Raw genomic sequence first — 22,359 nt, 5'->3', positions numbered from 1 at the left:
AGGCCCATATTTTCTTTGGAGTAATAATTAAAATAACATATTCACCAGCTGGGTTGTTTTTTTTCTCCTAGATTTAATCTGCTGGGCTCTGATTTGCATATTAAAAGCGCTAATTAGCCCCTGTGAGTGCTTGGGCACGGAGAGCGCAGTGACTGGTCATGTGGTCCCTGAGGACGTCCCGGGCTCTGGGCTGGGATGTGGATGGCGGCCCAGCCCCGCGCAGGGCGGGGAGGAGCCTGCGGTCCCCGGTGTGGGGACTGGAAGCCGCTCGCTCAGCTTCCTCGGGCTCTGCTTCTCTTTGAAGTGTTTGATCTGTTAGCTTGTCTGTCGATGTTGATGTCCCTCCCTTTGGAGTGTGCGCTTGAACCCCACCCGGCCACTCCCGAGCTCAGGGCCCCAGGGTGCAGAGGCCCAAGGGTGACCCCCAAGCCCACGCTGGGTGGGCTGTCTTCCTGCCAAGCTGTCTCCCGCCCCCTCCGAGCAAGGATGGAGGAGCCATCCCGGCGTGGCTGTCCTTCACAGTACTCCTCTACTGGAACCATGCAAAGCAATCGCTAATTGCTGTTGTTATTATTTCCTTAAGAATAAATCCGGGGTGGGGGGGGGTGGGGGGGGTGGGAATGTGTGTGAGGGGAGGGGGAGGGGGCAGTCTGTAAAGCTGAAGTGGGATCCTGAGTGTGCTCCCAGCAGACTGAGGCGCGGAGGCAGCATTGGCGGGGGAGGGGGGCAGCCAAGTGGGCTCCCCCTGGGCTGAGATGCGAGATGGGGCCCGCCTGCTCCAGGCCAGGCTCTGAGGGGGACAGAGGCCTAACCCTCCCAGGAGCCGGCAGAGCCAGCCAGGGCCCGTCTGGGGGGCCCTCCCGGACTGACTTCCCGCATGGTGTGCCGCATGCCGCTCCCCCAGACCCCGGCTTTGGCAGCAAACAGCCCCTCCCGGAAGGTGGGAGCCTGGGGGGCGGGCGCAGCAGAGCCAGATGGCGACGTGTGAGCACCGGGCAGGGCCAATCCTGGCAAGAGGGGCTCTTTATGTCCTCCGGCTGGTGGCTCCGCTCCCACGGACCCCGATGGCTAGGACTGCGGCTCCTGGGGGTTCAGGCACATGTGGGCACGGGCACTCCCTGACCTGAGCACGTGGCTGGCAGGGCAGGTCCAGAGTCAGCGCCCGAACCTCCCCCCCTCCCCCCCCCCGGGACCCAGGGTGCTGTCTGTGGGCCCTTGCCCTCTGTGCTCTCCCTGGCCTTGCTGGAGCCAGGAGCCACTCCCCACACCTCACCCCTCCACCCCCACACCCCTCTAGGCCTCACCCCTCCACCCCCACACCCTTCCAGGCCTCCTCCGGGTGCACTGCCACCCTCCTGGTCCAGTCCTGTGTTTGCCCCAGGTTCCCTCCTTGGGCATCTCCCCTGTGCTGACAGCGATGGGGGATGGAGAGGCGCTGGAAGGCCGACGGGTCACCTTGACTCTGTGGGCAGCCAGATCCCTGCCTGGAGGAGGCCCTGACCGGAGACGGGCTTGGCTTTGAAAGGACGGGGTCGGGAAGGCGGGCAGGAAGCTGCAAAGCCCGGTGTGTGCGTGAACAGGCAGACCAAGACCCCGGAGGGCGGGAGGGACCGCGGGCACTCTGTGGACAGGAGACCACGCCTTCAGAGCCTCATGGACGTGGGCCGCAGGGATCACCAGAAACTCAAGGAAACGTGAAACCAACAGAAAAGCTTTGTATCTTGCAGTCCAGACAGGAATGAGGGGGAAGAGGAAGAGTGACGAGAGCCTGAGAGTTAGGCGGGGAGGAGGCAGAGGCCGGGCCCCGGGTCCCCCAAGCCTGCTGGGCCGCAGGGCTCCTGGGCCATGGGGAGAGAGGCAGCCACGCTGGGCCACTGGGGCCGCAGCGACAGGAGACTGCATGGAGGAGGAGGCGGTGTGGAGGGATGGAGGGGGGAGAGGGGAGGGGGAGGGGCACCCACCCAGTGGAAGCATCGGGGTTCCCTTTGGGCCTCTGAAGCACAGCTTCCATAACGGGGCACACGGGGAAGGGAGGAGACAGGAGCACAGACCATGTGCGACCCAAGTAGAAGGCAGAGTCTCAGAGGGGCTTGAGGGGCTTGGCGGGGAACACCCTTCCCCATCCCCCCATCCCCGCCCTCGCCGCCCCCCCCCCCCCCCCTTGCAGGGGCTGGGAGCTGGGCGGGCCCACCAGCAGTGCAGGCAGGGGCTGCGGTCCAGAAGGCAGGGAGCTGGTGATACCGCCGCCTGGCGCCTGGGGCACCCTGCTCCCAAGGAGAAATGGCAGCCCACCCCCTCCCTCCTGGACCCTGAGTCCAGAAGCAGAAGATGGAGGAGAATGCCTCCCTGGGAAAGGGCAACTGGGGGGTGAACACAACTAGTGAGGGGCCGTGGGCCCACACCTGGAATGAGGTATCGCAACCTCCCAAGTCCTGAACCCCTAGTGCTCTGGGGGACCTGCCAGGAAGGACGGGTTGTTCGCTGGGGAGCAGGATCTTTCCAGAAGGGCAGCGAGGAGCCCACACCGAGGCGGCTGTGGGCCGATTGCATCTCAGGCCGGACAGGCCCAGCGCCGGCTCCGAAGCCGCTGACACGCAGCTCGGCCACATCTGCTTTCTGCAGCCCGCTTTCTGCAGCCCGCTGGTCTCCTCCCAGGTGCACGGCCCGCAACCCAGTGTCTATGACGGAAGACCCAGCCGGCCTCCCAGAGTGGTCCCCATGGGGCTCCGAGGGGCTGCTCCATTTCCAGGACCCCAGAGATGGTTGGCTGCTGCGGCCCTGGGCCCTCCTGGCTCCCAGCTCTGATTGCTAATTAATGCACAGCTGGCCTTACGGTCCAGGAACTGTGGTGGGGAGGGTGGGGGGACAGCGGGGGTCAGCCCTTCTCCCTGGACTTGCAGTTGAGGTTGAGGACGGCTGAGAGGAAGCTGATTCACCCCTCATTGGACCCTGGGGAGGCGGAGGGGGCCGGGCCAGGCCGGGCTTCATCCGATGGGATAGCAACAAGGAGATTCAGGCTTAGCCCGATGCCAGGGGCGCGCCGTGGCTAGAACTGGGTAGGACATGACGACAGTGTGGATGGGAGACGGGCCACCTGTCCCCTTTAAACAGAAGAGGCTGTCAGTGCCCTGTTCGCAAGGTGGGCAGATGTCTGGGTGTTTCGTGCTGTGGGTAGCGGTGGGCTTGGCCCGTATGTTGGCGCAGGGGTGACACGTTGCTGCCACAGGGGAGGGGACCGTGTCTGCTGGGGTCGATCTGAGCTGGGCAGCCGGTTTGGGGGTGACGGCTGAGCCTGGTGCCCCTGTGGCCTGGGATTCGTGCCTGATGGACACGGGCTGGCGTGTTTCGGGAGCTCCCGGGGCAGCCCCGACTCGGTGCTCGGGCGAGGCCCCACAGGCTGCGTCCCACACCCACGCAGACCAGGAGGTTGGAAGGAGCTACAGGAAGGTTAGACACTGACCTTCCAAGACGCATCTCCTTTGCGATGCCCCTGACTCTGCACCAAGACGAGCATAGCTACCCGCCCGGCCGACCGGGTGCCCAGCCGACCTGCTGGCCAGCGTGTGTGGGGCGGGTGCACTGGTTGTCCCTGCCTTCCCAGGAGCACCCTCGGGCATCACGGACCCGCCCGCAGAGAGGACAGCAGAACTCTCTGGAGAAGAAAGGCCTAGACCAGTGATGGTGAACCTTTTGAGCTCGGCGTGTCAGCATTTTGAAAAACCCTAACTTAACTCTGGTGCCATGTCACATATAGAAATTTTTTGATATTTGCAACCATAGTAAAACAAAGACTTATATTTTTGATATTTATTTTATATATTTAAACGCCATTTAACATAGAAAAATCAACCAAAAGAATGAGTTCGCCTGTCACCTCTGACACGCGTGTCATAGGTTCGCCATCACTGGCCTAGACATAGCAGACAGAGCCACACTCCACCCCCCAGGGCCATCCCTCTCCTCCCCCAGGGCCTCCCTCGGCTGGGGGGGCAGGGAGGAGGGCAGGGCTGCAGAAACTGCTCTGCCTCTTCTCTCCCCTCACTCCTCTCTCCTGTTGGGTGGTTGGTCCAGGGACATGCTGCCAGGCTGAGGACCGTTCTTGCCAGAGGGACCTTTGACCCTAAAGCCAGGCTGGGATGTCAGAGGGGAGGGACCAGGCTGCTGGTGGCTGGGAGTGGGCCAAGCAATGACTTGCTTAAGGTCACACGCTGACACAGCTCCTCCCATCAAGGGGCGGAGTCTAGCGGCCAAAGCGAGCCCCAAGGCCAGCCAAGACGCCAGAGGCAGGAGGCCCCGAGGCACAGCGGGCCGTGTATTCCATCCACCACACACGCACACCCTAGACCTGGAGGGACTCTCACACGGACCGACAGGTGTAAGCGTGTCCATCACAGCATCTCCCGTCGCCGGAAAATACGTAGATGGAAAATGGCATGTTTGTGCCCTGGAAAACTAGACAGCAATTTGCAAGATGAACTAGATGTCTGTTTACAACTTGGATAGCCCAAAGAGTATGTTGACGAGTTAAAAACAAAACAAAACACAACTTGTAGAATTAAATGTACAGTAGAATATTGTTTTAATGAAACACTTTAAATGCAAAAATGATGCCATATATCGTTTGCATATGTTTACGTATGTTTCTCAAATGTGTGTATTAAATAGATGCACCTTAATTACAGGAGATTCGATGGCTTGGGGAGTGGAATGGACGTAGACGTGGGCGTGGGATGGGGCTGTGTGAATGATCAGATCTATTGGGGAAGTTGAGATCTATTGGGGAAGGGGAGATCTATTGGGGAAGGTGGGATCTATTGGGGAAGATCAGATCTATTGGGGAAGGGGAGATCTATTGGGGAAAGTGGGATCTATTGGGGAAGATCAGATCTATTGGGGAAGGGGAGATCTATTGGGGAAGGTGGGATCTATTGGGAACGAGGAGACCTATTGGGGAAGGGGGGATCTATTAGGGAAGGGTAGATCTATTGGTCTTCCAGGAAGCCATTCATGTGTTCAAATGGCATTTAGTAAGTACCTACTATGTGCTGGGCACTGGGTGAGGGAGATATGGCACCTGCACTTGAGAAGCTCATGGGTCAGGTGTTGACTGACACATGGACGGGCAGTTAAGCCAGAGCAATAGTTGCTATGGAGGAGGTAAAGCAGGAGAAAGATGGGTGGAGAGATGGGTCCAATTTGTGCACCTGTGACCCAACACACGGAATTATTTCAAAATATAAACTTCACAAGAGGGAGCCTTGAAGGAGGAAGGTAAAGGGAGGAACTGGCCAGGGGGTGTGGTAGACACTGGAGGCAGGACCCGCCTTCCCGTGGAGCTCCCACACTCGCGTATGAACACTCAGTGCTTTGTTGTATTTTTTCATTGTTGCTCATTTCTGCTTATTCTTGCCTTGTACTCCCTTCACCAAAAAGGTCTGCTGTTGCCATTGTCTAAAGTGGGCCAGACTTGCCTGGACCTAGTGGCTCAGTGGTTGAGGTCACAGTCCGATTCCCGGTCAGAGCACATGCGCGGGTTGTGGGTTCGACCCCTGGCCCGGGTGAAGAGGGGGGGGGGGCGGGAGGGCACATGCAGGAGCAAGCCAATCAATGATTCTCTCTCATCACTGATGTTTCTAGCTCCCTCTCCCTTCTTTTCTCTCTAAAAATCAATAAAACATATTTAAAACATAACAAAAAAGAGTGTTCATATCCTTTCATTCAGCGTGTGAACTCTCTCTCCTTTCCCCTTCCCGCCTCTTCCAGAGCTCCGGCCTCCGCCTCTCTTACTGGGACTGTCGAGTTTCCCTGCTGTGGTCGGCTTGCCCAGTCCCCACCCGCCCGCCCTCCCCACACTGCGGCAGAGGGCCCTGTGGATCTCTCCCGGCAACGGCAGCTCCTCCACCTACAGCCAGTGAGGATCCACGTGTCCGCACGGGGCGGGTGTCGGGAACACTGTTCTCTCTGAAAGCTCACACTCACGCAGCGGCGGGAAAGGATAGATTGCCAAGCAAATGACAAACTATAGTGGCAAGTGGTGCCGGTCACTTGACACAGTCCTGGGGGACCATGCTGAGCTCTCGGGAAGGAGTGACGCTGCGATGAGTGAGGTCCTCCTCATGGGCCCGGCCTGAGGTCCAAGTGCTCCAGTGGCCTACGCGCCCTTCTGTGAGCTGGCCCCTGTGATCCCCAGGCCCCTCACCCCGACACACACACACACACACACACACACACACACACTACACACTCTCACACTCCACACTCACACACACACTCTCACACACACACACACACACACACACTACACACTCTCACACACACACACACTACACACTCTCACACACACACTACACACTCTCACACTACACTCTCTCACACACTCTCACAAACACACTACACACACATACACTACACACTCTCACACACACACTACACACTCTCACACACTACACACTCTCACACACTACACACTCTCACACACACACTACACACTCTCACACACTACACACACTCACACACACACTACACACTCTCACACACTACACACTCTCACACACACATTACACACTCTCACACACTCACACTCACACACACACACACACACACACACACACACACCGCTCTCCAAACAGGCCCAACCACCGCGTGGCAGCCGGCAGGGGCCGTCTCCCCACCATTTGGTCCCCGTACAGCATCTTGCATCAAAGATCGTGTCAATTTGTGAGCTCGCAAATTGGCACGCAGCTCGCCCGCCCAAGCCCACAGTCCCTGGTTCCGGTGGCAGCGAGACATTGCTGAACATAATTGTGCCTGGCAGCGCGGGGCCGGCTCCAGACGCCGGCCGGGCCCCAGCCACGGCCACAGCCAGATGCCTCCGCATCGGCCCAATTAATGGGGAGTGAGTTGGACTGTGACGTCCATTCCCCACAACCTGCTTCTGGAGGACAGACCGCAGAACGCTCCCTGCTGCCTGCCGTCCCGCTGGCTCCAGCAGGTGACGGTCGCCCTGCCCGCTGGCGGCCCCTCTGGGGGAGGATCCACACGCTGAGCCCTTTCCTGGACGTGACGTTGGCCCGTGGTGCGTGGTCCGAACTCCGGAGGCATTCCTGAGGCCTGGCCTCTGCAGCAGGGCCTGCCTCCCCTCTCAGGGCTCTCCAAGGATCAGAAAGATGAGAGGCAAAAGGGCAAGAGCGTGTGCGGAGGCCCGGGGTGCCCTCGCTGCTGCCCTCAGGGCAGCCTCGTGAGGCCTCTGCTCTTCACTCTGGCTAACAGGCAGCAAACTCGAAGCTCAGAGGGGTGAGCACAGGGTGTAAGCCCCCCGCCCCCCGCCAGCTAGTTGGTGATATCAGGTGAGGCCTCCTGACTCCAGCACAGCCCCTGCCCAGCACACCTCCCCCTGCTCACCCCTGCCCAGCACACCTCCCCCTGCTCACCTCCCCCTGCCCACCCCTGCCCAGCACACCTCCCCCTGCTCACCCCTGCCCAGCACCCCTCCCCCTGCTCACCTCCCCCCTGCCCACCCCTGCCCAGCACTCCTCCCCCTGCTCACCCTGCCCAGCACTCCTCCCCCTACTCACCCTGCCCAGCACATCTCTCCCTGCTCACCCCTGCCCAGCACACCTCCCCCTGCTCACCTCCCCCCTGCCCACCCCTGCCCAGCACTCCTCCCCCTACTCACCCTGCCCAGCACATCTCCCCCTTCTCACCTCCCCCCTGCCCACCCCTGCCCAGCACTCCTCCCCCTGCCCAGCACACCTCCCCCTGCTCACCTCCCCCCTGCTCACCCTGCCCAGCACACCTCCCCCTGCCCAGCACACCTCCCCCTGCTCACCTCCCCCCTGCTCACCCTGCCCAGCACACCTCCCCCTGCCCAGCACACCTCCCCCTGCTCACCTCCCCCCTGCTCACCCCTGCCCAGCACACTTCCCCCTGCTCACCTCCCCCTCCTGACCTCCCCCCTGCTCACCCCTGCCCAGCACACCTCCCCCTACTCACCCTGCCCAGCACATCTTCCCCTTCTCACCTCCCCCCTGCCCACCCCTGTCCAGCACTCCTCCCCCTGCCCAGCACACCTCCCCCTGCTCACCTCCCCCCTGCTCACCCTGCCCAGCACACCTCCCCCTGCCCAGCACACCTCCCCCTGCTCACCTCCCCCCTGCTCACCCCTGCCCAGCACACCTCCCCCTGCTCACCTCCCCCCTGCCCACCCCTGCCCAGCACTCCTCCCCCTACTCACCCTGCCCAGCACATCTCCCCCTTCTCACCTCCCCCCTGCCCACCCCTGCCCAGCACTCCTCCCCCTGCCCAGCACACCTCCCCCTGCTCACCTCCCCCCTGCTCACCCTGCCCAGCACACCTCCCCCTGCTCACCTCCCCCTGCTCACCCCCTGCCCAGCACACCTCCCCCTGCTCACCTCCCCCTGCTCACCCTGCCCAGCACACTTCCCCCTGCTCACCCCTCCCCAGCACACCGCCCCCTGCTCACCCCTGCCCCGTAACTCCTCCCTCCTCCCTCACCCTGGGGCAGGGCGGGTGCTGTGCAGGCTGAGCTCTCCCACTGGCCTCCAGCACTAGTCAGGGCCGCTTGCTTCTCCCATCCTTCCCCTTCCTTGGCCCCTCTCCACCAAACCCTCACAAGCTCCATCTCAGCCCCCCCCCCCCCCCAGCCCACTCCAGCCCCACCTCCCTCTCCCCCGTTTCATGGTGATGCTGGGAGCGGAGAAGGCCTGCCTCCGCCGGGCCTGGCAGGGCTGGGATGTCCCGGAGCCCAGGAGAGTCGTTCCCAGGAAATAAATGAGCCGCGACACCGTTACCGTCGGGTTCGTCCCGGGACCGGACACTTGAGTGAACTCCGGGCTGGCGGCTGGTTTGAGTTTGCGCTTTTTGTGAAAGTTGTCCTTTTCCTCCTTTCTTTCCTCTTTCCCTTCCCCCTCCCGGTATCTCATCACCAAGCAAACAGACAGGCTCCCGCCTCCCGGCCTCCCCTCCCCTCCCCCGTGAGGCTGTGAGGGCGTCCTGCGTCCTTCCAGGCCCTCTCCCCGCTCTGTCACCCCCACCTGCCACCTCCCCTCGCCGCCCCCACCGCCACTCGCTGCCACGGAGAATCTGTCTCTTGGCACCAGCTTGACCGAGAGAAATACCAAATGTTCCCCTCCCACCAGCGCCCAAAGGCCTGGTTGCTTCTGGCCTGTGCAGGCGGAGGAGCCCAGAGGAGCTGGGAGAGGGACAGGGAGGGGCTCGCGCAGGAGTCAAGCAAGGTTTCAACGTGGGACTGACTGTCAGCCAGCAGGCCCCTGGCAGGTGGCAGGCCGTCCGGCATGAGGTCTCTCTAGGCACAGAAATCCCTCCAGCAATGAAGCTCGGCCCTTTGTTCCCCTCCTCTCTCTCTCTCTCTCTCTCTCTCTCTCTCTCTCTCTTCTCTCTCTCTCTCTCTCTCTCTCTCTCTCTCTCTCTCTCTCTCTCTCTCTCTCTCTCTCTCTCTCTCCCTCTCTCCCCTCCCACAATGCCAGTCCCACTGTGCAGTGCGCAGCCGCCCTCCCTGGCAGGCCACGCGGCCTGTGGCGCCGTGGAGAGGAGCTAATTGGATTTGTTGTCACCTCCTGAAGCTGCCAGGAGCTCACGTCTGCTCTGGTTACAGATGAAGACATCACGGTGACAGGCTCAGAGACAGCTCAGCTGGCATCCCAAGGCCACTAATAGAGTCATGTTGATTTAATGTCCGAGCGGAGAGGTGCCGACAAGCTGTTCACGTTCTCCCTTCCAGACAAAGCCGGGGCCGCCATCCGTCATCTGTGGATCAGTAGAGAAGCCTCCGCGCCCAGGAGCGCCTGGCCATGGCCGCGAAAGAATGACAAACTATTGGAGGTGGGGAGAGGGCACCCTGAAACGCAGCGCCTGTCTGGTTTATGCTGCCCTCAGGGAGCCCAACTGATTCCTTCAAACATAAATTTTACTTAACTGTATAATTATGAATGGATCCTACCCACCTGAAACCTGCCCCCTCCTGAGGGTGTGCCTGGTCGCTGGTGTGTGGGGTGAGGAGGGGCATCAGGAAAATTGAGATCTATTGGGGAAGATCAGATCTACTGGGGAAGGTGAGATCTACTGGGGAAGGTGGGAGATCTATTGGGGAAGATCAGCTCTATTGGGGCAAGTGGGATCTATTGGGGAAGGGGGGATCTATTGGGGAAAATCAGATCTATTGGGGAAGGTGGTATCTATTGGGGAAGGGAGATCTATTGGGGAAGGTGGGATCTATTGGGAAAGGGGAGATCTATTGGGGAAGGGAGATCTATTGGGGAAGGTGGGATATATTGGGGAAGGTGGGATCTATTGGGAAGGGGAGATCTATTGAGGAAGGGTGATCTATTGGGGAAGGTGGGATCTATTGGGAAAAGGGAGATCTATTGGGGAAGGTGGGATCTATTGGGAAAGGGGAGATCTATTGCGGAAGGTGGGATTTATTGGGAAAGGGGAGATCTACTGGGGAAGGGGAGATCTATTAGGGAAGGGGAGATCTATTGGTCTTCCAGGAAGCCATTCACGTGTTCAAATGGCATTTAATGAGCACCTACTATGTGCTGGGCACTGGGTGAGGGAGATATGGCACCTGCACTTGAGAAGCTTGTGGGTCAGGTGTTGACTGACACATGGACAGGCAGTTAAGCCAGAGCAATAGTTTCTATGGAGGAGGTAAAGCAGGAGGCAGGGGGAGGCCTGAAGAGGGGTGCCTCTCACTCTGAGGGTCTGGCATGGGTTCCCCTGGAAGAAGGGTCCAAGTTCAGAGGAGAGGGAGTCTACCTCAGGCCATGCACCCTGGACGGCTGCGTTGGTACCCGGGGGAGCACCTGGTGACCACTTCCTCTTCCTCTGGAGGTGGGGAGAGGGCACCCTGAAACGCAGCACCTGTCTGGTTTATGCTGCCCGCAGGGAGCCCGGCTGATTCCTCCAAACATAAATTTTACTTAACTGTGTAATTATGAATGGATCCTACCCGCCTGAAACCTGCCCCCTCCTGAGGCGGACACAATGGGCCGGCCGACATGGCTCAGTAGTTGAGCTGGTCCAATGGATGGGAGATGGGCAGTCATTTCCTTCCAGCCCATCGGTGACCCTGGTCCCCTTGGGGCCTGAGAGGCCTGGGGGTCCCAGAGAGGTGGGTGGGTCACACTGGGCGATGGGTGACATGGCAACTGAGGTCTGAGAGCCCCGGAGGGAAGCCCAGGGGAGGCTCACACGGTGCACCCAGCACGTCAGGCCCTGGCCATAGGTTGGGGTCAGTCCCTGCTTCCCCCCACCCCAGGACATTTACATGATGCCCCTGGAGGGAATGCGCTCAGACCCAGCCCATGCCCGGTCACTGGCCACCATGGACCATTCTCAATGACGGGGCCAAGCCGGGGATAATGAAACTATTTGCATCAGAGCGGATACTGGCCATTGCTTCATCCTCAGGCCCAAACATCCCGATCCCAGCCCTGTGTCCTGTCTCTGCCCCAGCCTGTCTTCAGGCCCACCGGCCACTCCCATCCTCCACCCTGCTCCCCAGTGGCCTGGGAGAAAGAGTGTCAGAGGGCCCCGCGACTCCAAGGGGGGACGTCCTCAGGGCCTGTCCCAACTGGGGACCATCTGAAGCCCATCGTGGGAAGGGATCTACCCCACAACCAAAGATGCACACCCGGGCAGGGGGCCTTTACTCAACCTCAGTGCGGGAGGGGAGCCCCCAGGTCACGACAGAGACCTCCTGCCCCCTCAGCGGACTGTCCCCCACCCCCAATCTCACCCCAATTACTAAAAAGCGGACAGAACTCCACACAGCCTCAGCCTGCAGCTTGGAAAGGAAAACAAACCGATCGCAGATACAATGGGCCGGCCGGCGTGGCTCAGCGGTTGAGCATCGACCTATGAACCAGGAGGTCGAGGTTTGATTCCTGGTCGGGGCACACGCCCAGGTTGCAGGCTTGGTCCCCAGTGGGGAGTGTGCAGGAGGCAGCAGATCAATGATTCTCTCTCATCATGGATGTTTCTATCTCTCTCTCTCCCTCTCCCTTCCTCTCTGAAATTTATACACACACACACACACACACACACACACACACACACACACGAGGAATAACAAACACAACAATTTTTAAAAATAAATAAATAAAAATACATGGGTGAGTTGGTCGCCTACCACCAGGTCTCTTCCCACCTCCATCCTGTGCTCCGGATGCCCCTGCTGCCCTAGGAGAAAACTGAATAAAGAGTCTTTTGTGGTGAAAATGAACCAGGTTTTATATTCAACGCCCCAGGCACAGTGAAGACCCTACTGAAATAGGGGGTGAAGAGGAAGTTTGCCCAGAGGACACAGCGGCACCCATGGTGCTCTTTCCTCATTGGGCTTCTCTCCCGCCATCCCGTCCACACACAGCCCCACCCTCAGTGGGAGGCTCAGAGACGCCTCGTGAGGAAAGTGTCCAAGAGGAAAGATCTAGAGACCTTGACATTTGAGAGTCCCCCTCCCCCCAAGGGAATGACCGGACGCCACCCAGCGAGCTCTTCGAGAAGCGTCAGCCCACAGGCCCCTGCCTGCCCCAAGCTCCCAATCAGCTTTTCAGTGCCTCACTCTTTGCTGTGGATGGACAGCCAAGGACCACCACACACGGCCACCAGACTGGGCAGGAGTCCTTAAGAGAAAGGTAGACGACATTTAAAATGCTAAGGAAACCGCCGCAGAAGCCATGGAAAAGACCGCCTCTGATAAATAAGATGATGCTAGTAAAACAGCAATAAAAGGAAGACGCGGGGAGCAAAAAAGGGCCTAAGAAGTTAAACTTGTGATGAAGACAGGGCAAGCTCAGCGGACAGCTCAGAAGGCCACGGTGAGGGAGCCTCCTCAAAAACAGAAGCGAGAAAAGCAGAGAGACGCCGTCCCGACAGAGCCAAGGAGCCCATGGCAACAGGAGCGACCAGTCACTCTCGTCTTTGTCCTTTTGTGTGTTTTCCAATGTCCCACATGGACACAGATCAGTTTCATAGTCAGAAGGAAAACATACATAAAGATGATGTAATAAGCCCGGCCAGCATGGCTCAGTGGTTGAGCGTTGACCTAGGAGCCAGGTTTGATTCTGGTCAAGGGCACATGCTGGGTTGCAGGCTCGATCCCCAGTAGGGGGCATGCAGGATGCAGCCAATCAATGACTCTCATCATTGATGTTTCTATCTCTTCCTCTCTGAAATAAAAAATATATATATATTTTAAAAAGATGACATAGTCAAAAGCCTAAGACCACACAGTAGGCTACATGCTAGAAGTTCAGAGAGGGGGGCTGAGATGGGCTAAGGCCAGGATTGGGATGGGATGGGGTCAGGGTTGGGATGGGATGAGGTCAGGGTTGGGATGGGATCTGGAGGGGGGATGGGATGAGGAGGGGGGCTGGGATGGGTGGGGGAGGGGGCTGATTTGGGATGGGAGAGGGGCTTCCAGAGGCCCGTCGTTCTCCATGGCACGCAGATCCACAGGCAGCGGGAGGAGGGTTCCAGATCCCTCCCCATCAGGCACCGGTGGCCCAGGGCCTGGGGACGGGGCCTGCAGGAGGCTGGGGAGGGCAGGCAGTGGGCAGCGAGAGCCTGGATGTGGATGAGGCCACTTTCTCCATGTGCCCAAAGGACCAAAACAAGGCACAACAAAAGGAGCCCGGAGCCGCCATCCGAAGCAGTAGGCAGCTCATGGTTCCTCCGTGGTCCCTCACATAACTGAGGAGGGTTGTAACACCTCTCTCTCTCTCTCTCTCTCTTTCTCTCGCCGCCCCCCCCCCCCACCATCAGGACTGAGGCTGCGGGACCCCAAGCAGAGGGTCAGGCCAGAACCCGGTCTAAGCCCTCCACGCTCTAACTCAATGACACTGAACAGGAATTGCACAGTGTGGCTCACGGACACATACAGTGGCCACACCCTGCGATGGTCAAGGTGGGCACTGGGGACCCACCGAGGGATATTAAACGAGGAAGTAATGTGAACAGGGCTGCATTTTACAGGGAAACCCTCAGAGAATCCTGAATCCAGGACAAGACTCTATTGGATCCATGCAGTAAGGACCTAGAGAGCCAGCTCCTGAGTGTCTCAGCAGGTTCGGTAAACTCACCAAATGGCCACAACGACCACTCCAGGAGCCCCAAGCCAACCTCGGGCTTTCTCTCGGAATTCACAGAGCTTTCAGAGTCTAGCCCCTTCTTGCCTCTCCGGGACAAACCTGTTGTGCCTGCCTGCCCAGCATCACTCCCTGTTTGTATCAGTCAGCTTTTACTGGGTAGTGCCTAGTAACAAGCATCCCCAACCTCTGTGACTCACAGCGGTGAACAGTCAGCTCTCGCATTTATCTCATGTGGCCTTCCGGTGAGCTGCGGCTCTGTTCCGTGTGTCTTCTTTATTTCTGTCCCATGTGTCTCCTTTATTTTCAGATCTAGCCTCTATTTGTGACATTTTCAGAGGGAAAAGGGGACCAGATCTGGTGCAAACCCCTGACGTTAAAGCTCCTAACGCTTCCACTCAATCATGACTCCCATCACGTCAGCTCACAGGCCATTGACCGAAGCAAATCCCATGCCAAGCTGAAGGTCAGTGGGCAGCGCAGCAAACCCCTCCCAGAGGAGGCACTGCAAGTCAGATGGCAGGGGCAAGGGATGTGTAACCCTGTGAGAGGAAGGAGAGGAAAAGGCTGAGAACAATACTGTAACCTCTCCTCCATAAATGCAGGTTCACGAATGGGCACGTGGCCCAAGCCAGGCCACCTGAGTCAACGCCGTTCATTTCTAAGCCTCCCCCTTGTGCTGAAAAGAGAGAGAAGTATTTCTTCCCATTGGCTCTGGGAGGGTGGACGTGAACCTGGAGCTCTGGCAGCTGCCTTGGCACCATGAGGGGCAGTCTGCGTGAGGATGGAGCCCTCCCAGAGACAGCGAGTCCAAGGCCAGGTCCCACCAGCATCGCTCGGGCGCCTGCAGCCAGCTGTGCAGGAAGCTGCCCTTGGTCTGTTTGGTTACAAGAATCTGCTCGAGCCATCTGAGCGGCTTTCTGTCACTTGCCATCAACAGCCCTGACGAATGCTACGGTGTAATCAGACCCTCGGACTACGACAGTGTGACGCCCCAGGCTGCCCTTTACCTAACAGAGTGCAGGCTTAAGGCTAGAAACCCACAGTGCTTGGCGTCATCGACCAGCTGCCTCCTGCACGCTCCCTGCTGGGGACCGAGCCCGCAACCCGGGCATGTGCCCTGACCGTAGTCAAACCAGGACCTCTGGACTCCCGGGTCCACGCTCAACCGCTGAGCCACACCGACCGGGCCCATCGTACTTATTTTGAATCGCCCTGAGTATCTACCCTACACCTGAGCACACAGCTCAGGGAGCAGCATTTATGTGGCATTTACTGTGCCAGGCATTACACTGGGTGCTTGCACTGTCCTATATCACCCCCACCTCTGAGAAACCCCGAACATGAATTCACCATCAAGATTCATAAAGATTAGCCCTGGCTGGTGTGGCGCAGTAAATAGAGCATCGGCTTGCGAACTGAAGGGTCCTGGGTTTGATTCTGGTCAAGGGCACATGCCTGGGTTGAGAGGCTCGATCCCCAGTTGGGGGCGTGCAGAAGGCAGCGACCAATGATTCTCTCTCATCACTGATGTTTTTCTCTCTCTATCCCTCTCCCTTCCTCTCTGAAATCAATAAAAATATATGTTTTTTTAAAAGATTCAAAAGGATGAAACTCTGTCTAAGTCGCTCTCCCGTCAGTAATGGAGCTGGAAGTGGAGCCCACGTCTGCCGGGCCGTTGGCAGGACTCTCTCTCAGGGCCTCCAGGGTCCCAACTGTCCTAGAGGACGCACCACTCCTCCCAGGCAGACCAGCTGTGACCGGAAGTGCAGGGGGTGGGGGGCGCTGTCCCCCTGCTCTCCTCCCATGAGGCTCTGAATGAGTCTTCTCTCTCTCATCTCCTTCCCACAGACAGGCAGCCCCATGGCTTCCTTCCCCTCCCCACATACCAGACCACCTGGTGAGCCTGTGAATAAACACAGCCCCTGGACGACAGGAGGCCCACGTCCGGTCCCCACGTCCCCACCTCCCTGCGTGACCTTAGACCTCCGGGTGGTCTAGGCGTCTGTCTGTCCTCCGAGAGTCGCAGGTCAAAGGCCTCCGCTGGTCCAGGATGGGCATCTCATCCTAAGACTGTTCAGGATAAAACTGCCCCTGAAATAGCCACTCGCTCATCCGTTCACCATCCATGGGTCCCGGCCTGTGCGGGGGGAGGGGGGGCCCTGGAGGCGGCCCTGCCCTGGGCGGCTCGCAGCCTGAGGCCTGAGGGCGCCTGGAGAAGGCACCTGCGGAGCCGCCAGCCAAGGCGCTGGGTGGGTAGACCCCTCGGTCCTGCGCGGCAGAGCCATGGGCATCAGGCGTGTGGCAGAGGCTGTGCAGGGGGAATGGCAGGTCTGAGGGCACCGGCTTCCTGGCATCACCCTCACGCGCTAACAGGCCTTAACTCCGTGGGACGCGGCACCCTCCGTGGCCCCCGTGGCTTCCCACGGCCCCACCACCACGTTGGAAAGTCCTGGCTCGGACAAGCTGAGAGCAGAGGAGACCCGAGGGAGGAAGCACCTCAGCCCTCAGCTCCTCCCCTGCGCCCCCCACCCTGACCCTTCACCCCCTCCCCTCCCAGCACAGGGTGCTCAGAGCCGCTGGGGAAAGGCTCGGCCTGGTTCCCCCAGGACCAGAGGAGTTGCGAGGCCTCCCAGGTGGAGAAGGAGCGGGGTGGGTGGGTGGGGGGCTGTTTCTGGTGTGCTTACTGCTCCCTTGGCGGGAGGGAGGGCGCTCTCGCTCTCGGGGCTGCAGAAACTCCTGGCGACGCCGGTTGCCTGGTTTGCTGAGCCCGAGAACACAGATGTCCTGTTTGTGTTGATTAGTGCGCGCGGCGCTCGGCGGGGCGACCTCTGCACCCGCAATAATTACCTGGCGCCGGCCCATCCCTCACCAGCTGGCCGGGGACCCGCTCCCCGACCGGGGCTGTGTCGGCCGTCAGCCCTTTCCAGGCAACTGGACGGCTCCGTCCTCCCCGGACGTCTCAGCGCGGCTGGGTCAGCACAGTGGGGGGCAGGGGGGTCGCAGACCTGAGCAGGGGCGTCCAGAGGGAGAAGAATATTCCAGAGCTCGGCTACCCTGCAGGAGGCTGGAGGAGGCAGGGAGGGGAGAAGGAGAGGAAGAGGGAGCAGGAAGAAAGCTGGGAGGTGGGGAGAAAGGGAGAGGGGGGTCAGGGGGGAAGGAGGAAGGGCAGGAGGGAGGGGTGGCAGCCGGGGCCCAGGGTGGGAAGCCTCATCGCAGCCAGGAGGGCCCAGGCCTGGCCGGGCGCAGCCCCACCCCAGCTTCCTGCGGGCTGGCACCTCCCAGTCCCAGGGCAGAGGCCGGCAGGGGGAGCTCCTGGCGGGATGGCGGCCAGATTTCCAGAGCAGACCTGGCAAGGCGCAGGGCTTTGCCCAGAGCTGACAAACCTGGTGCAAATGAAGGGGGTGGGAGGTCCCCACCTCCGCTGCCTCCCTCTCCCCAGGCTGTGCTCTCAGGCTTACAGGCAGCCAGCCACCCAGGAGGGCTGCAAGGAGGAGGTGGCGGGCATCGGCTTTGGGATGGAGGGCCCTACAGAGAAGGGCGAGGGTGGGGAGGAGAACAGGAAGCGAGGATGGGCATTCATTAAGCGCCTGCTGTGTGCACCCTGCGAAGCACTTGAAGCCACGACCTTAACCTTCCCAAAGACCTGAGGCAAGGCCACTCCCCACCCCTCAGGGTAGGAGACTGACCCCAGAGAGGTCACGGTTCCAGGAGGGGGCGCTGATTTCAAACTGAGGGCTCCCTGGGGGGCCCCCCCTCCGGCTGTGCAGTGTGGGCGTGGGGGGGCCTGGGGCGGGGAGGCAGGGGAGCCTTTAGGATCTTGTTGGAACTGCTCCCGTCGCTGAGCCTGCGATCCCCAGGTGGCCGGTGCGTGGACATTCACCGTGGGCGCCTCCATCACGCACACCTGGACAAGGTCTGCGGCGGTCTCGTCACCAGCCTGCCGCTTGCTTGTGTTTTGTATGTTTAGTGAGTGGATATACATGTATGTGTGTCCAGGAATTCAGTCCACTGGTCACCTTGCTGGCCTGCGGACAGATTCCCCCACGCGTTCTGCGCCCACAGAGTCCGCCTCTGGAGGCTTCGGGCACAAAGCCATCCCCCGGGGGGAGGAGAGGGCGACGGAGCCAAGACACAGAGTTCACCTTCACACGCCGGCTCCCTAGTGAGCCACAGGCCCTGTGTCCGGAGGGCTGGCACTGTGGTTTGTTGGCGACGTCTGCCCCTGGCCCGGGAGCAGGCCCCTTTCTGGCAGGTGTCTGTCGCTGGGAAGGCAGAGAGAACCAGCAGGACGGGCCTCGAGCTACCGGCTTGAGCGCGAGGATGGCGGCTGCAGAGAGCGGGGTTCCTCCGCCCCAAAGAGCCCCTGGGGCCGCAGGGCTCTGCTGGCTGAGGTGGCCCCGGCCATGGAGGAGGGGTGCCGGGAGATGAAGACACGGGGTTCAGCCGGGACAGCTGGGAGCGGGCATCCCCTCTGGGACCACGAGCCGCCGGCAGAAGCTGTCCTTGCAGATCAGACACCGCGTGTGCAGAAGCGGCCCCTTCCCTCCTGTGGCTTCATGAGAGAATGCTGGGTGTCCGGGACCGTGGTGGCACCTTGGAAATGGTGTGGTCTCTGAACTAGCCAGCCTGGCGCTGCCGCCTCCAGAAACCCTGTCGTGTGACACAGACAGTGTCCGAGGTGGAGCTGGGGTGCTCTGCTCAGTGCCGCAGGGGGCGCCGGCCCCGACAGGGCTGATGGAGCGGGAAGGGACGCATGGCCGGGGGGCTCAGAGCATGTGGCCGGGGCCTGGGGACCAGGCCCAGCTGTCAGGGCTCCGGCCCTTGGCCCCTGCCCCCTGAGCCCCTCGGGCCTCCCTTGGTGAAGACAGCTCAGTCTGCCCTGAGACTGCTTTTCCGTCACTTCTCGCCCACAAAGGGCACGTTTTCCCAAAGCCTCCCTCAAAGGGCCAGGGACAGTCCTTTGTTCACGGTCAAAACAGCAACTCCCGGCTCACCGCCATCACCGCCATCACTTCCATCACCACCATCACCTCCATCACCTCCATCACCACCATCACCTCCATCACCGCCATCACCGCCCTCACTTCCATCACCGCCATCACTTCCATCACCTCCATCACCGCCATCACTTCCATCACCACCATCACCTCCATCACCGCCATCACTTCCATCACCACCATCACCTCCATCACCTCCATCACCTCCATCACCTCCATCACCACCATCACCTCCATCACCTCCATCACCGCCATCACCGCCATCACCACCATCACCTCCATCACCTCCATCACCGCCATCACCGCCATCACCGCCATCACTTCCATCACCGCCATTACCGCCATCACTTCCATCACTGCCATTACCGCCATCACCGCCATCACCGCCATCACCACCATCACTGCCATCACCTCCATCACCGCCATCACCGCCATCACCACCATCACCGCCATCACCACCATCACCGCCATCACCGCCATCACTGCCATCACTTCCATCACCACCATCACCGCCATCACCACCATCACTTCCATCACCACCATCACCGCCATCACTTCCATCACCGCCATCACCGCCATCACTTCCATCACCACCATCACCACCATCACCTCCATCACCTCCATCACCTCCATCACCGCCATCACCTCCATCACCTCCATCAGCACCATCACCTCCATCACCTCCATCACAGCCATCACCGCCATCAGCGCCATCACCTCCATCACCGCCATCACTTCCATCACCACCATCACCACCATCACCACCATCACCTCCATCACCGCCATCACCGTCATCACCACCATCATTGCCATCACCACCATCACCGCCATCACCACCATCACCACCATCACCTCCATCACCGCCATCACTGTCATCACCGCCATCACCTCCATCACCTCCATCACCGCCATCACCGTCATCACCACCATCATCGCCATCACCTCCATCACCGCCATCACCGTCATCACCACCATCATCGCCATCACCTCCATCACCGCCATCACCACCATCACCTCCATCACCTCCATCACTGTCATCACCGCCATCACCGCCATCACCGCCATCACCTCCATCACCGCCATCATCTCCATCACCACCATCACCACCATCACCTCCATCACCTCCATCACCGCCATCACCGCCATCACCTCCATCACCGCCATCATCGCCATCACCTCCATCACCGCCATCACCACCATCACCTCCATCACCTCCATCACTGTCATCACCGCCATCACCGCCATCACCTCCATCACCACCATCATCTCCATCACCACCATCACCACCATCACCTCCATCACCTCCATCACCGCCATCACCGCCATCACCTCCATCACCGCCATCACTGCCATCACCATGGTGACTAAATCCATTCAACCACAGCCATGATGGCCATGTGCATGGCTACGCTGAGACGGACACCCTGACTCCAGGCACGAAGACACTCGTCACTGCCTTAAAGGGGGGAGAGGGGCCACGAAAGCATGTGCAGGACGATCCAAATTCCATACACACATGGGAAACGACTGGACAAAAATACGCGTGTTCAGCCCTGAGTGATGAGTTGGGGGAAAAATTTATTTTCAACTTTGTTTTAATTGATTTCAGAGAGGAAGGGAGAGGGAGAGAGAGATAGAAACATCAATGAGAGAGAATCATTGACCGGCTGCCTCCTGCACACCCCACACTGGGGATCGAACCCGCAACCCAGGCCTGTGCCCTTGACCAGGAATCAAACAGGACCTCCTGGTTCATAGGTCAAACCTCAACCCCTGAGCCACACCCACTGGGCTCCACTTTATATTTCTCCATCGTTTTCAGATTTTCTACCCTGAGCATATACTCTGATTACAACCCTAAGACTAGCGTGAGTATGAAGAGAAAGCACTTGGCAAAGCCCTGGACGGAGAGAAAAGAAAAGCTTTATTTAGTTTTCTATCACAGTTGACATATGACATTAGGCTCGGGTGTACCACACAGTGAGTACACACGTCCTTGACGAAGTGACCCCCCATAAGTCTAGCACCCACGTGACCCCATCCATAGTTGTTGCATTTTCTCGAGTAGACTCCTAGGCTGTATTTTTCATGCCGTCCTCAAGGCATCCATCCACAGATGCAAAGCCAGGCCAGAGCCGACCCTCCGGAGTTTCTGGTGAGTTCGAGGTTTAACCCGCTGAATGCAAAAGGAGAAAGTCAGAAGCCTGGGACCATTGGCGTGTGCGGGAGCCGCTCCCTCTGCCTCCGCGGCCTCCGCCAAACCCTCTGCTGGTCAGAGCGAGGGAGCATTCTCCCCAGGCAGTGAGCCCCGACGCTCTTGGGGCTGGTGCGGAAGCCGACGCCACTCTCCGGGGTTTGGCACGTGGGAGGTTAATTCTCGTATCAAAACTGTACAAAATCCTAATTTTGCAGAGTGGCAATTTGTGGGGGGAGAAAAACCCAGCAATGGGAAACGTTGGTTATGCAGCACTAGACACTCAGTTCTCGGGGGATCAATTATAAAAACACTCATTCAGCTATTTCTATTCAAATGAACACCTGAAGAGGAGGCCTCCCTGGTTTTAAGCGCGTGTGGGTATTACTGGATAAATGTTAGTCCAATAAAGGAGACCATCATCCGCTATTTGTGTACATTTGAGCTGACACTAAAAAGATCTTCGCGGGGGCTGGCTGGACGGCTCCCGCTTCCGCCGTCTTCTCTCTCCGGTTCCCTTAACGCTTTAGGACCCACGCGCTGGTCTTGGGGTTTGGCCTCCTCCTCCTTCTTTTCCTTCTTCTTCCCTCCGATGACAGGGGCAGGGGTGCTGGGAAGGCCACCCCTGAAGTGGGGAGCCAGGTGCCTCGCACTTATAAATATGCAACGTCCTGCGTGGAGGCGCAGTCACCAACTCTTAATAAGAATTCACGCGTCTGTGTTTGAAAACGGGCATTTGCATTTGCCCTGCGGTCACAGTACACGGGCCATTCTTATTCAGAAATTTATTTTTCTTCTTTTTTTTTAAGGCCTGGAAATATACCGTGCCCTTGCTACGCGCGCGCGTGCGCACGCACACACACACACACACACACACACACACGCATGTGCGCCCTTGTCTCTACATTCTCTTTAAACAGGAATGAAGGGCAGGGAGCCCAGAGCCCTGCAGCCCCTACCCCCGCATCTGATCCCAGATAAGCGCCCCCCAAAACCTGGTTCCGGAGACATAAATATTTCCATGGCCAGGAGGGTT

The sequence above is a fragment of the Myotis yumanensis genome, unplaced genomic scaffold, assembly GCF_028538775.1.
Source record: "Myotis yumanensis isolate MYYU_CA2020_CCGP unplaced genomic scaffold, mMyoYum1.0.hap1 SCAF_1, whole genome shotgun sequence".
Taxonomy (NCBI): Eukaryota; Metazoa; Chordata; class Mammalia; order Chiroptera; family Vespertilionidae; genus Myotis; species Myotis yumanensis.
Note: the sequence above shows the minus strand (reverse complement) of the source record.